The sequence below is a fragment of the Lactuca saligna genome, chromosome 6, assembly GCF_052625555.1.
Source record: "Lactuca saligna cultivar CGN05327 chromosome 6, ASM5262555v1, whole genome shotgun sequence".
In the NCBI taxonomy this organism is placed as follows: Eukaryota; Viridiplantae; Streptophyta; class Magnoliopsida; order Asterales; family Asteraceae; genus Lactuca; species Lactuca saligna.
Genome location: NC_136422.1, coordinates 72138973 through 72154561, shown reverse-complemented (window position 1 = coordinate 72154561; position 15589 = coordinate 72138973).

Genomic DNA, 15589 nt, shown 5'->3' with positions numbered 1-15589 from the left:
AGGCCCTATGTATCTTGGATTGAGCTTCCCACGCTTTCCAAAGCGTATCAAGCCCTTCCAGGGTGAGACTTTCAGTAGGACTCGGTCGCCCACCTGGAACTCCAAAGGTTTCCTACGCTTGTCAGCGTAGCTTTTCTGTCGGTCTCTAGAGGCTTTCAATCGTTCACGAATTTGAACGATCTTCTCTGTTGTTTCCCGAATGATTTCCGGACCCGTGAGAGTGCTTTCGGGAATTCGTCCCTTAGCTAACTGGGTATCACCCACTTCAGCCCAGCACAGAGGGGACCTGTACTTTCGGCCATAGAGGGCCTCGAATGGAGCTGCCTTTATGCTTGTGTGATAACTATTGTTGTAGGAAAATTCAACTAGGGGTAAATGAGTATCCCAAGCTTTTCCAAAGTCAATCACACAGGCACGCAACATATCTTGTAAAGTTTGGATAGTTCTCTCACTTTGCCCGTCGGTCTGTGGGTGGTAGGCTGTACTCATGTCCAGCCTAGTTCCTAGGGAACATTGTAATGACTGCCAGAACCTCGAGGTGAATCTACTATCTTGGTCCGAGATGATAGATAAAGGAACACCGTGCAGCCTTACAATCTCCCTAATGTAAGTTCTGGTAAGCTTCTCCATCTTGTCTGTTTCTTTGATCGGTAGGAAGTGTGCAGACTTAGTCAGTCTATCGACGATGACCCATATGGAATCAAGTCCACTAGTCGTCTTGGGCAACTTGGTTATGAAGTCCATAGTGATCCGCTCCCACTTCCATTCTGGTATTTTTGGTTGTTGTAGAAGACCGGAGGGTTTCTGGTATTCGACCTTGACCTTTGCGCAAGTAAGGCATTTACTCACGAAGGTGGCAATATCTGCTTTCATGTTAGGCCACCGGTATAGCTTTTTAAGATCCAGATACAGCTTATTTGAACCCGGGTCGACGGAATAACGAGTGTTGTGAGCTTCGGTCATGACCAAGTCTCTGAAGCCACCGTGTTTCGGTGTCCAGATCTGATCCATGAGGTATAAGGTTCCGCCACCCTTGACTTCCAAGTTCTTATCCATCCCTCTAAGGGATTCACCAGCCACGTTTTCAGGTTTCAAAGCGTCGAGCTGAGCCTCCATAATTTGCGTGGACAAGTGTGAATGCATAGTTAGAGTCAAATATTTGACTCTACGACCAGTATATTCTTTCCGACTTAGGGCGTCGGCTACAACATTGGCTTTACCCGGATGATAACGAATTTCACATTCGTAATCGCTGAGTAGCTCGACCCACCGTCGTTGTCTCATGTTGATCCCTTTCTGTTCGAAAATGTGTTGTAGACTCTTATGGTCCGTAAAGATCGTGCTTTTTGTACCATATAGGTAATGCCGCCAGATCTTCAGAGCAAACACAACTGCTCCTAGTTCAAGATCGTGGGTTGTGTAGTTAACCTCATGTGTCTTCAGCTGTCTCGAGGCATAGGCGATGACTTTACCTCGCTGCATCAGAACACATCCGAGACCTTTGTTGGATGCACCTGCGATAGTAGCCAGCGAGAAGTTCAGAATGAACCTGCGAAGGGATAGTATCGGTTGTAAGTGGTTTCGCTATGCTGGAGAAGTTCAGAATGAACACATTCAGGTTTCAGGGTTGTAAGTGGTTTCGCTATGCTGGAGAAGTTCAGAATGAACCTGCGATAGTAGCCAGCGAGACCTAGAAATTGACGAATTTCGGTAGGTGTCTTTGGCGCTGACCAGTTCTCAATGGCTTTGATCTTGGAGGGGTCCACGTGTATACCTTCTTCGCTAACCACATAGCCCAAAAATTCGACTCGTCGAATCCAAAATTCGCACTTCGAGAACTTCGCGTAGAACTTCTCCGCTCGCAATGTTTCCAAGATTTTACGGAGATGTTGACTATGTTCCTCCTCACTTCGAGAGTAGATGAGTATGTCATCAATGAAGACTATGACGAACTGATCCAAGTAAGGACGACACACCCTATTCATCAGATCCATGAATACTGCGGGCGCGTTAGTTAATCCGAATGGCATCACTACAAACTCGTAGTGCCCATAACGAGTTCGGAAGGTTGTTTTGGGAACATCCTCCTCTAACACTTGTAGTTGGTGATATCCAGATCGCATATCTATCTTCGAGAAGTAGTTGGCTCCTTGAAGTTGATCAAACAAATCGTCAATGCGGGGCAAGGGATAACGATTTTTAATGGTAAGTTTGTTGAGTTCTCTATAGTCGATGCACATGCAAAACGATCCATCTTTCTTCTTGACGAACAAGATCGGTGCTCCCCATGGTGAGAAGCTTGGTCGAATGAATCCCTTCTTGAGAAGTTCGTTAAGTTGACTGGAAAGTTCCTGCATCTCAGCCGGTGCCAAATGATAAGGAGATTTGGCTACTGGGGTAACTCCTGGCACTATGTCGATTCTGAACTTGACTTGGCGTTGCGGTGGTAAATCGGGAAGTTCTTCTGGGAATATGTCGGGAAAGTCGCGTACTTCTGGGATTTTCTAGATGTCCTTCAGTTCTTGACTAGTATCGACGATGTGTGCTAGGAATGCATGATATTCCTTTCGCAAGCACTTCTGGGCTTGAATGCACGAATTGATACGAAGGCTCGTACTAGGTTTGTCGCCGTAGATAATTAAGGTTTCGTTGTTAGGAAGGTTAAGACGAACTGCTTTTTCAAAGCATAAGATGTCGACGTGAAGAAGACTCAACCAATCCATACCGATGATAACGTCGAAACATTTAATTGTGACTGGCATGAGATCTATCTTGAAAGTATGGCCATCTAAAGCTAAGCCACAACCTACGTATATGCAGTTTGTACTCTCTGTTTTCCTGTTAGCCATTTCTACCGTGAATGAATTATCTAATGCACATGGTTTTTGTTTAGGCAGGTGTGCAAATTTGTGACTTACAAAACTTTTCTCGGCTCCACTATCGAAAAGTATGCAAGCATATGAGTTATGAAGGAGGAATGTACCAGTAACTATCGTAGGATCAGCTACTGCTTCCTCGTGACCTAGGGCCATAACTCTTCCCACTCCTCCAGCCGTCCCTACTTTAGGGCAGTTCCTCTTGTAGTGGCCTACTTTGCCACATCCGTAGCAAGCTTGGCCCATACCGGTGTTAGGAACCTGGGCGGCTTGAGCTGTTGGAGCCTTGCAGTAACGGGCGGTGTGCCCCTTCCTGTTGCAGTTAGAGCAGAACATCTCCTTGCAAGGTCCGTGGTGGTGGAAGTTGCACTTGGTGCACTTCGGAAGGGTTCCAGCATAAGTTTTTGCTGGTAAGGGGTTCGCAGGGACAACAAGAGTCATTACGGCAGCATTGATCGCCACAAGTTGTTGCTTATTGGAGGATCCTTGCGGAGCCCCTCTTTTCCTTTTATTCCACCCCTTCTTGTGGTAGTCGAGGTTGGACTTTTGTGGTACAGGAGTAGGGATTATTATGTTTTGAGGTTTCTGGTGATCGATGAGAGATTGTGCTAGCTCTTTGGCGCTATCGAAAGTAATAGGCCTGGAAGCTATAACACTCGATTGGATCTGGGGTGACAGCCCCCATATATATCTTTCTATCTTTTTTCTCTGGGGAGCAACCATGTCAGGGCATAAGTTTGCCAGATCACAGAACCTATTCGTGTAGGTTCCTATGTCAGATCCAACCATTTGCCGGTTCCAGAGTTCCTGCTCGAGTTTTTGTATTTCTCCCCGAGGACAATACTCTCTCATCAGCATGTCCTTCAAGTGTTCCCAGTTGATGGAATACGCCACCACTAGAGGTAGGGATTTAACATGGCCGTTCCACCATGTTAGTGCTCTACCAGAGAAGGTACAAGCTGCGAAATTGACCTTGTTGCTTTCCTGGCAAGCGCAGATTTCAAAGACAAATTCCATCTTTTCGATCCACTTCCTTAACACCATAACGCCACCAGTACCATTCAAGCTGCGGGGTTTGGCGTTTGTGAAGTCCTTGTAGGTACATTCCCGAGGGTGTCCATGGATTTCGCCGTGGTTCGAGGGAGGTGCACCTGTTCCCGATGCACTAGGAACAGGAGTGTTGATTGCTGACACAGCAGCTGCAACTGCTGCTGTGAAAGCTGCCTGGAACACGTTGGCATCAAAGGGGTTAGGTGGTAGAGGAGGTTGAGGTTGTGGTTGTGGTGGTGGAGGAGGCGGTGGTATCGGTGTTTCGTTGATTGGATTACGCCTTGTACTTCTGCGTGGAGGCATCTTTAACTATACGTTGAAAAGATGACGACATGGATAAGAATAAATGATTTATGAATGTGTCCCATGGACTAACCCCTATAGTCCAACAACAGAATGAATAGAATAACTAACTGAAAGTGACATCATTTGGATAATAATTTCCATATGATTAGATATCTGTCAATGATACTGGAATTATAGATGTAGTAAGTTCGGGAAAAATGGCCTAAAAGTAGGCCTTACATCAACCAAGCTGGAAAATTTTGACAGAATTAAGACGAGACCATGACCTAACAGGTCTAAGATTTATACAGGTAGGAAATTAGACCAAAGTTTTACATAAACTAGGTTATATCCAAAAGATGAGATGACGATATTCTATCGGCGATGGGAACTGCTAGCATGAGTCCTCGGTCTCGACAGTAGACGTTCAATGTCCCTTATACGCCTGTCCGACCTTGCTTGCTGAGATCGAAGTTCTCTAACTTCTACTCGGGTTTCAGCAAGTTCCCTCTGCAGATTTGCATTGCGGACCAGAGTCCTTTCATGAGCAGACTCTAGTCGGCGAATGTGGATAGTGTTAACACCAGAGTTGGCGTCAACTTCCAAAACTTGATTGATAGAAGCCTGAGCCATAATCGTGTTTCGAGAAATCCTACGCACCATGATTGGTAGGACTCTATCAGTAGAACCTCCTTCAGTGAGGTTGTAAAAACTTCGGTCTCCATTGTAGGGAATGGGTTGACCTTGTTCCTGACTCCATTCAGTCAAATTAATGGCCCACAAGGGTGTGGGTCCTTGAAACACAGGGCGAGGGTTCAGGTTTGGGTTTTGAGCAGCTGGAGGTAGGTTGTTGACTTCTGGCTCCGAGTCCGAACTATCGGAAAAGCCCTCAGCATGGTGATCATCCAAAGGGATTGGGTGATCATCTTCTGGTTCTGCCTCTAGCCAACCAGCATTGCCGGGGTTTGGGAAGTACGGATCGCCATGGTGAAATCCAGCCATCTTAATCTACGCGAGAAAAGGGATATAAGAAATAGTTTAAATAGACGAACTAACTAAGATAATTACAGTAAGATCAAATACCCATATGGTATTTCTTTATGGTTGTGTTGGTAAGTTTTTAGACTTGTTGCCACATCACAAGCCTTCTTGGGCATATGCTAATCACTCCTTGGACCAGCATAGTTGATTAGGCTATGCTATTCCCATGACTGACTATATATCCCCAGGCTCACTTGTGATGTTCAACAATCGTAATACATTTGTTCTTGTCATTGTGACACTGGTTTTAGTATGAATGCAGGCACGTATACTTTGTTAAATATTTTATTATTTAAAAGTATAACTCTTAGACAGAGTGTTTTAATCCCATGTATTTATAGTTAGTATATCTTTTATGGGTTGATATACTTAATTCACTATAAACAACGCTCTGATACCAATCTGTCACACCCCAAAACCACGAACGGCGGAAACGTTCAAGGGTGGAGGACGTCATGTACAGTATCACAACAGTGTAATATAATAAACAAGCAACAACATCATCCATTGCATTATAAGTGAAGTTTTAATACATGTGTGTTTCTTTCATTGTAGTAAGACACCACAAATATACTCAAAATAAAAGACGAGACTTGTCTGCTCCGTCTTCTCAAAAACCTGGCCTCCGTACCTGTCTACTAATGACCTGAGAATACAAGTTATTTCGAAAGCGAGTATTAGCTTTAAAGCTGGTGAATTCATAAGTATATAAGTGTCATTGCCTTGTTTGTGAAAATCTGTTATAAAGCCCATGTAAATCGTTAAATGAAAATGTTGATGTACGTATGAAAACCCTAGAAAAAAACCCTTATTTTCTATAAGTATGAAATGTAGTCTTCTACCAAGACCCGAATGTTTTGTAAGTAAAATGATAGTTTTCCTTTAATTGTTTAGTACTAAAGTACTTAGTCTAACTCATCTTTTATGTGAAAGAATCACAAAATAAAGTAAACAGGAAAATGTACTACTATAAGTGTTGTCACTAGGTACTAGGACTAACACATCTTATGTCACTATTATCCCAAGGTACTAGGGTTAACACGACTTATATATAACCTAATGAACATCCGAAGATTGTCCACTCACCCTCTGTAGCGGCAGCAGGGTGGAAGGGGGGTTAATCCCATAACAGCGTTAACCTAATGAACATCCGAAGATTTTCATCTCATCCCCTGTTGCAACAGGAGATGGAGGAATGGTTAGTTCCGTAACTAACTCCTAATATAAGAAATAACCGTAGGCATCCATAGATATTCATCACCCATTGTTGCTAACAGATGGGTTCCGGAATGGTTAGTCCCGTACGTATATCCCGAGGCACTGTGGGATAGAGGCCCATCTAGGTATCCTGAGGTACTGGGGATAGGGTCCTATCTAGATATCCCGAGGTACTAGGGATATGCAGGAAGATTTAAACAAAAGGTACTAATAAATCATCCTCGCAATTCGAGATACAAGTATTCATGTTAACGTACATAATGAAGTGTATCTACGTAAAGGTACTCATGTAATGCGTTGATGTACGCGTATTCATGTATTATGTAAGTATATGTAAACATACTCATGTATCATGTAATCAAATGTAAAGGTACTCATGTATCAGGTAATGTACTGGTATAGACTCATGAATGAACTGACTCTTGTGTGATTCCTTGTAATAGGAATTATGTTTAATATCTCCAAATTATCCCTATGATAGATTGCAGGAAGGTAATTGGTTGTTCAAGTAGGTTTATACACTCTTACTACTCAAGGGTGTGAGAAACTAAATGAAAACTGTAAACTATAACATTCATACATATATAAGAATATAAGTGTACATGCATAGTTTAATTCAATAATGTAAAATGGTTTTATAAGACATCTTATGGGTTTTGAACAATAATTAACAATGACTTGATGTCATTTATAATATACATTTCAAAGGTAAAACAATTGATAACAATGCGTTTCTAAGATTTAAAACCATTTCATGCATCACATTTTGTAGTATGTGAAATTTGTTAAATGACAAACACAGTTATAAAATACATAACAATGATTTAATAACATGTTTGTTTCTACTTGTATTACCCCCCTTTAAAGCATTTAAAATCATTTAAAACATTGATTAGGGGTATGAACTCACCTGTAGTTGGTGATTGCAATGAAATGAATGGTATCGGATTGCTAGGTGTCAAGCGAGGACTTGTGAACACACTACGATCCTAATGAACATATAATCACACATATATGCACTCAATTAGACTCAAATAACTAATTGATAATGTGTAAGACATCCTAGACATAATAAACACTTTATATAAGTGTTTTAAGCCTTAAGGATTGCATCTAAGCTATTGTGGGACAGGGTATTTGTGTTTAGGGTTTCCAAAGGACCCTATATGAGAGTTTACTCTCCATAAACCATCACACATGGAGTTTACGGTTGTAAACTCTTGAGTTTACGGCCATAAACTCCCAAACATGTGTGTTTGGTGTGTTTTGAAGTCCCAAATGCTTTCTAGAATTGTTCTAACTTAGTGGTTAAGTCCTTGGAAGGGTTTAAGGTCTAGAAGTACTCCAATTAGGAGTTTACGGCCTCAAGGCCATTACCCTTAGAGTTTACGGCCGTAAACTCTAAGTAATGTGGGTTTTTGTTGTTTTCAAGCCTCTTGCACTTGTGGGATATGTTCTAGACCTTTATTCCTAGCATATGAAGGCATTAGGCACACCTTAGTGCCCTTTTTAGGAGTTTACGGCCCAAGAACCATGTCTTGGCCGTAAACTAACTTGGCTAAGTGATTTTGATGTGGTTTGGTCCTTCCATTAAGTGTGTAACAATTTCTTGTAAAGGACTAGGGCCTTAGGTGTCATGAAAACACCCTTTTGTCCATTTAAATGGAGTTTACGGCCTAAGCTTCTCTTGGGCCGTAAACTCACTTTTGTTTGTGTCATTTGATGTGTTTAAGACCTTATGCTACTTGGGAAAATAGCCTAGATACAAGCCTTTAAGTCCTAGTGTCCTCAAAACACCATTTAGTGTTGGAATATGGAGTTTACGGCCTAAGAGAGTTCTGGGCCGTAAACTCCCAATCTTGGGTTGATTGTGGCTTGTTTTCTTGTCCCTAACATGCATACATAATCATCTATGGCCTTATCCTAACACAAGTGTCGGTTTTGGCTTTGTTTTGGGAGTTTACCGCTCAAGAACACCTTGGGGTGTAAACTCCTAGATTTCATGTTTTAGCCTTCTAAATCATGTTATGGACACGTATAAAGCTTTCTAACATTACTATAAAGAGTTACTCACGTTTTGGTATAAAAACCCGAAGATCCGTCAGAGAGAAAACGTCTTTTCTCTAGTCGGAAATGTGAATAATGAATGATTTTGGTTTAGAAATCTATTTATAATCCTGAGGTATTTTGGCAGAAAATATTTTTATTCCTGTAATGATCCCCAATAAAATAGAATGTTGGAATAACAGTGTTGCACAAAACCCTAGTGCACCCACTCTCCTGATATTTCCTGAAGTGTAAACCCTGAATTTCTCAAACATCCGTCACAGAATTCGGTTACCAGACCGAAAACTAGTTTTCGGTCACACCATGACCAAAAGCTTCCTAGACCGAAAACATAAAAAATACACAAAAGACTCCAAAATACATTGACAAAAGCCCTAACTCATCCATACATTGATGCCTAGCCCAAACCATATATGTTGGCCTTTCAATTTTATTGTTGTAAGCGTAGCTTACTGTGTGTTTTTGAGATTTCATTGCAAATTTTAAGAAATGGAATAATGAAAACAAAAACCCAAACCACCACCGTAGGGTGGTTGTTGCCACTGTGTCGGGTGGCGGTGTGCTTTGCCTTGTTGTGTTTGATTCGTTCGGGATGCTTAATACCCTAATGGGGCCAATAAAACCCCAATGGGCCCAATGAAGCCCTAATTGACCTAAAAGTCCAAACATGTGACTAATAGGCCTAGTGAAACCCTAATGGGCCTAATGAACGTTAATTGATCAAAAGAACTATCTATTGGGCCTATTGGGTTAGGATGGGGTTGGAAACCCTAATTAGGGTTTAGAAAACCCTAATATTAGATTTAAGGGCTTTGGACTTAGGGACCCACATTTGGGCCTTTGGAATTGGACTATGTATTAAACCAAATCACACCATATGATTTATTTAGAACAATGATGGATGTAATGGATTAAGTCCTTAATGGGTTATGTGAGAAACACTTAACCCTAATCGTCATTTCGTGTGGAAACACTAATTTCACTTGGGGCTTGAGTTGTGTCTTCCTATTGGGCCTTGGTGGTTGGACTTTTGATGGGCTATCCAACAACAAGTAAATGAACCAAAATTATTGGATGACTTTTAGGGTAACGCCTATGTGAAGGACTTGGGTCAAATTTGGAAAATTGGGCTGTGGATGGGCCATAGTTTGGGTCTTGTTGATTATATGATATTGGGCCATTAGGAATGCCAAAACTTTGGATTGGACTTAGTAGTTGGGCCTTTAATTATGACCATGTAAAGGTTTGGGCCTAATTTGGAAAATTGGGCCATATTTTGGGCTTCGATTCATAGGTTGAATTTTAGGACTTTGGATTGGGCCTCGGGCATGAATCAAGCCAAGCTGGGGTAATGTAGCATGTTACTCCATGAACTTGTGGTTATGTGTTGCACCCAATTATTAATTAGGTGACGTTTTAATATTGACAGTTTAGGAATCTGTCATCCAGCAGTTGGGATTGTGGCTACTCGACTTCAACATTTTGAGGTGACTTATACTCACTATATCAATAGGGTCTAAGGCACCAAGGCCAGCCATTATGGATTGTATCTAGTTATGACATGATATGTTTATTGATTACATCCTGATAGTTGGGATGGTGATATGCTTATGCTTAGCGAACTGGTTAGTTCAGTGTCCTGGTTATAGGATGATGTTTTGCTAGTGACCGGTAGGGTTTGTATCCCTATTTTTCTGATGCTGCTAGGATTAGTGATCTGTTAGATCAATTTTGACTGTTGCATGATATGGGTTAGCGTACGATATTATGTTCACATGTTTGTTTCATTGGGGGTTGGGTTGAGGTGGTCCTGCTTTGTGCTATAGGCCAACATACTTGGCGAGCCGTCCAGATAGGCTGTAGGCTCTACGAGGCGGTCAAATATGCCGAAGGCTTGGGAGTGGTCCAGATAGGTTGTAGGCCCTGCGAGGTAGTCCAGCCAGGCTGAAAGCTCAGTATGCATGTTGTTCTTTATATGTTATATGATATGGTTATATTTCTATGGTTTTGTTATTTTGGGAAAACTCACTAATCTTCGGACTTACAATTCTTGGTTATGTTTCAGGTACTTCTAATGAACGCCGGAAGGCGATGGCATGATCGTGCACCTCCTCATATTTTCATGGACTGATTCTTGGGATACTCTGATGCTTAAACTATTTTGAAAACAATTTATACTAACTTAATGGTCTTAAATGTTTTAAAAAGTTTTAAATTGCCTTGAATTTAAGAGATGCTACAAGTTGGTATCAAAGCCTTGGTTTGAGTGAATTAGAGGAACACTCGTGTGAATCCAGTCTCAAATCAAGGAAAGCTTTTCAAAATAAATTTAAATGGATTTCAAAATTATAAAAGAGGATGCAAAGTGTACGATCTACCGGAGCCAGTGAGTAGGCCCCATAATATCATGCAGTTATTTGATTATATGATATGTTAGAACAGCATGCTAATAGTAGGCTAGGGATCCTCAGGAATTGCATAATAGAATTGCCTGATTACATGATGCCTGCAAGCCTAGGGTTTTCCTTATATGAGATTGACATTATTACTATAGTTGCTTGTATATGCATCACGGTTGTACATAATTAAGGTCTTATAGCCTGAGAATGTTTGATTTGGCCTTATGTTATGTTTTTATTGATTAGATCTTAGGGTAGGATTGGATATTCGAAAGTCTACAGGGTCCAGCGTTATGTATGGCTACCATACATTAGTGCTACAAGGTTGGTGGAAATTTCATGGATGGGTGGCTTGTATGAGGTTGGGAGGCCAGTTATGAGATATTTAGCATTCATCTAGGCGTGAGGATCGAGCACTCTCCATGTTTATGTATATTGTTAGGGTCTTACGGTGATACTTGAGACAAATATGGGTAGGTGTGGAAGGTAGTATGGGGCCGTACTACTGAAAGCAAACGACCCATATGTGTATCAAGGAAGTAAAAAACCCTAGGGTTTAGTTGGGAGTTGGTTCCCTTTCATTACATGGATTATCAGAGATATTTCTGGTGTATCACCAGAATCGTGGTTACGAGACAACTTGAGACCGGATCCGGGTTAGGATCGATAGCTGGCAGCCAAGATAGACCAACAATGTCAGTGGATCGTGTCAGTGAGATCATCCTAGAGGAGTTGATCAAGATTGTCTGGGGATAGCTACCGAAGATGTTTGGGTCTAGTAAGAAGGCCATGGTTGAGTATTTTGATGAGTGCTATGCAGCCATTACCGAGATGGTTATCGCGGCAGGTATAACAGCTGTAACGATGGCAGGGGGACGAGCTGGGCGAGCTTTCTAGTACCAGGACTTGTTACTGGGACATATTCTAATGAGCAGAGGGATGCAGTTACTTGGGATTAGGGAGATGTTATGTACTTGTTACATTCCGCGGCTTAAGCGGGTGAATCTAGCACGTGCGTTTCTAGAATTGACACTTCGAGGGTTTTGCTTGAGGTTGGAATGTGAGTTGCGGGGACTCTAGAAAGGAGTAATTATTATGTTCAGATGGAGTTTGCAGTTGGAGTTTGAATGGCTAATTGATAGGATTAGAATGTTGTTTTCTAAGGCAAGGAATCCGCCCGTTCTGTTTACGAGATCGAAGGACTAAGCATGCTTGTGACCCTAGGATCAGGTTGTATTTTAGCTCGAGGTTAGTTGGTTGCTAGGTTGGCGACAGTAGTTTAGCCTTGGTAAACGTGGGTGGGTCGATGTGGCATAAGTATTTTGGAGGTCCAGATCTCCTTCGATCTCTTGTATTGGGCGGTAAGGATTCATTATATGATCTATTTCACTTTTAGGACTATAGACTATGTCTTGGGAGTAGTTATAGCCCAGTTAAGGGTAGAGGTTGTTTCAACTACTGCAATTTAGCTTTGGATGATCGAGCTGGTGAGTGAGTCAGGGTGAGAGACCGTGAATGCTATGATTTCTAGAGCCAAGAGTGGGAGGTTTGTTGGAGTACTTTGGGAAGAAGGGTATTATATGGGAGGTTTGTGGACAGGGTCCCACAAGATAGTTATTCAGCATTGTTAGGTTCAGTGGTTTTAGTAACCGTTATTGATTGGAGGAGGAAAGTGCCAAGGAAAGCAGCTCGTTGTTGAGACATTAGTTGGAGCATCTATCTTTGGACTTCAATATTTGTGTGTGGGATTATTTGAGCATTAGGGACTGACTGTTGATTTACGTGTGATCATTTAGGGTTGGCTAGTTAGGAGTACTAGTTGGAAAGGTCTGGTTGTCATCAAATCGATCGTTGGAAGTAAGAAGGATTGGGAATTCTTAAATTTCCATGTATTGTGAAGACTTAGTTGAATCTAAGTGGGGGAGCATCGACCCAGAATGTAGAAGCGAGATCAGTTTTTGAAAATGGGATAAGTTTTGCATCGTTGTTTGGAAGGCTGAAAATCCATGTGGATGATTGGTTTGAGTGTTGTGTGAGCTGGGAGTTCGGTAAAGCTCCCCAGCATGTGAATTGCGTCTTCTCGGTGCTTGATAGTAGAACTTGGGGAATATCAGGATGGGATTCTAGCCATGAATTAAGTTTAGTTGTGTGTTAGGTTGTACGTGTGTTCGACCGGTATGGAAATTGTTGTAAGATATGGGGGTAGCCGTAGCATTCAATATCGATTGGTTAGTATGGGAAGTGTTGTAAGACTGCGGGGGTAGCCGTAGCTTTTGCTAGCGATCAGTTAGTACGGAAGTGTTGTAAGACTGAGGGGTAGCCATAGCATTTACTAGCAAGCAATTAGTATGGGAAGTGTTGTAAGACTGTAGGCGTAGCCATCGCATGAACTAGTGATCAGGTAGTATGGAAAGTGTTGTAAGACTACGGGGGTAGCCGTAGCATTCACTAGCAGCAGATAGTGTGAGAAGTGTTATAAGTCTGCGGGTGTAGCCGTAGCATTCAAAAGTTTAGCAAATAATGCTAGAGTGATGTAAGTTTGTGGGTGGAGCCACAACATTCGCTAGGTTGGTAGATAGTATGAGCGCGTTGCTAGAACACGGAAGGAACAGCGGTACCCACCAATTCCGGTGCAAATAGTGAAGAAATGGAGATCCATGAATTGGATTTTGGAATTACCCAGATGGATTAGATTTGATTAAGCCGGTGATGAGATTGTAGGAGTGCCACAACAGTTATGGGATCAGGAAGCAATGGACTGTATAAGATTGCTTGTGATATAAGGCTACCATTTGTCAGGCAGCAATCACTTTTAGTTTTGGATTTGGTGATGTTAGGATTTGATGCATGGACCCGATCAGTTAGATCAAAAGGGTATTAGAGCCTCAGTGGCATGATAACTAGTGGCAACCAGTTCTAGAGAAGGATTTCACTCGAAAATCATGTGAGGTGACTAAGTGGGAGTCCTTTTAGCTCAGCGACTGGGCTGGGACCGGATATTTCAGATGACTGAAGAATGACTTGGGACCAGGAAGGTGTTGGTAGATTTTGGAAAGCAGCCATGTGGCAGCATAGTGCTTCAGGCAGTTCAGTGTTCGGGTAGTTTCAACGTTTGGGTAGTATTAGTATTTGTGTTTTAGGTTGCAAATATGGAAGGAATAGCTGGAGGATTAGGAATTAACAAGTCACTCTCAGCGGGATTAGCTGAGCCTTGGCTAGGTATAAGTAATCTGTAGGGATAATCAGGTATGTGATTTGGTTGTATAGTGGGAAACCTTGAGCTGCTCGAAGTTGAGTAGTTAGTTGAGGGATAAACGGATTGGATTCAGCGATAATGATCCAGTATGAGCGATCTACTAGGGAGTCAGACCATCTTGAGACTTCATATTTTATAATGAGTAATGTGATTGTAATCCAAAGAATTTGTTATTTCGGGTTTTAGAACCCTGTGAGGGATGGTTTTGATTGCCTTTGAAAGACTAGGGTGTGCCCAAGATGGTGACCATGTTACTAGAGTGGTCTGGCGAGTAAGGAATGGTAAGGAATGATTTCGAGGAGAAAATCCAATTTAAGTGGGCGAGAGTTGTAACATCCCATTTAAAATAAAATAAGTAAATATTAAATCTGGAACCTCGAAATGTAAATTTATTATTATTTTATAGCCAATTGTCATGATTTAGAGTTTTGCGGGTTAAAGTGTAATTTTAGGATTAATTTTGAAGAGTATTGTAGAAGGCAGGGTGTAATTAGTAACTGTCAGACTCATTATGGAAGGAATTTGTTGAAACAGGGGTTAAAGAGTAAATTTTGGACATAATTTGAGAAGAATTTGTCATGGAGGGGCTTTTTTGTAGCGTTTGGATTCAATTTGAAAGAAAAGGGAGAATGATGGACCAAATATGGTATTATGGGGCAAAGTTTCGTGAAGTAGGTAATTAAAAGTTACAACTGGTAACCGTAACCCTAATGGTGTAAGCTGCAGCCGCCATCACCACCCCAACTCACACTTGTCTCTCCGATCGATCGAAGCCCCAACCACCAGAGCAACCACATCCTATACATCCTAACGCCATGAAATCACTCTCAATTGAATTGGAGTTGTCGTTGCTCATGCGAACTCCTCTCAACCGCCGCCGCTTGAACCACCACCGAAGGAGGCTGCTCCATCGTTTCTTCCCTCCAAGTGCCATGAGTAACCGCAGGGGTGGCTATGTTTTGGACGCTGCTTCACGTCATACAAAGCCGAGGCAAACCACCATTTCGAGCAGCTATCTCATTCCATGTCCTCCGGTTGCCACCTACCACATGCCCCCGTGAAATGGCGGTTGTGTTCGTGGCTTGCAAGGGTAATGTTGTTGTTGTGGGTTCTGTCGATAGGGAGTCACGAAAAACCACAATGGTGGTCGGCCATGGTGGCAGTCACCGTCAAAGTCGCTATTGTTCGATATTTCTGATGAATGTCGTCGCCAACCGCCACTAAGAGGTGGCTGGATCTGTTTGCAAGCAAGAAAACATGTGGATGTTTGTTTTTGTTGTAGTGTGTGTTCGTGTGTAGTTTGTTTGGCTTGAAAACAAAGAACCACCACCACCACCGCCATGAGGTGGTGGCTGCCACCATATACCACCACCGGCCACCACACGGGTGGTTGTGTG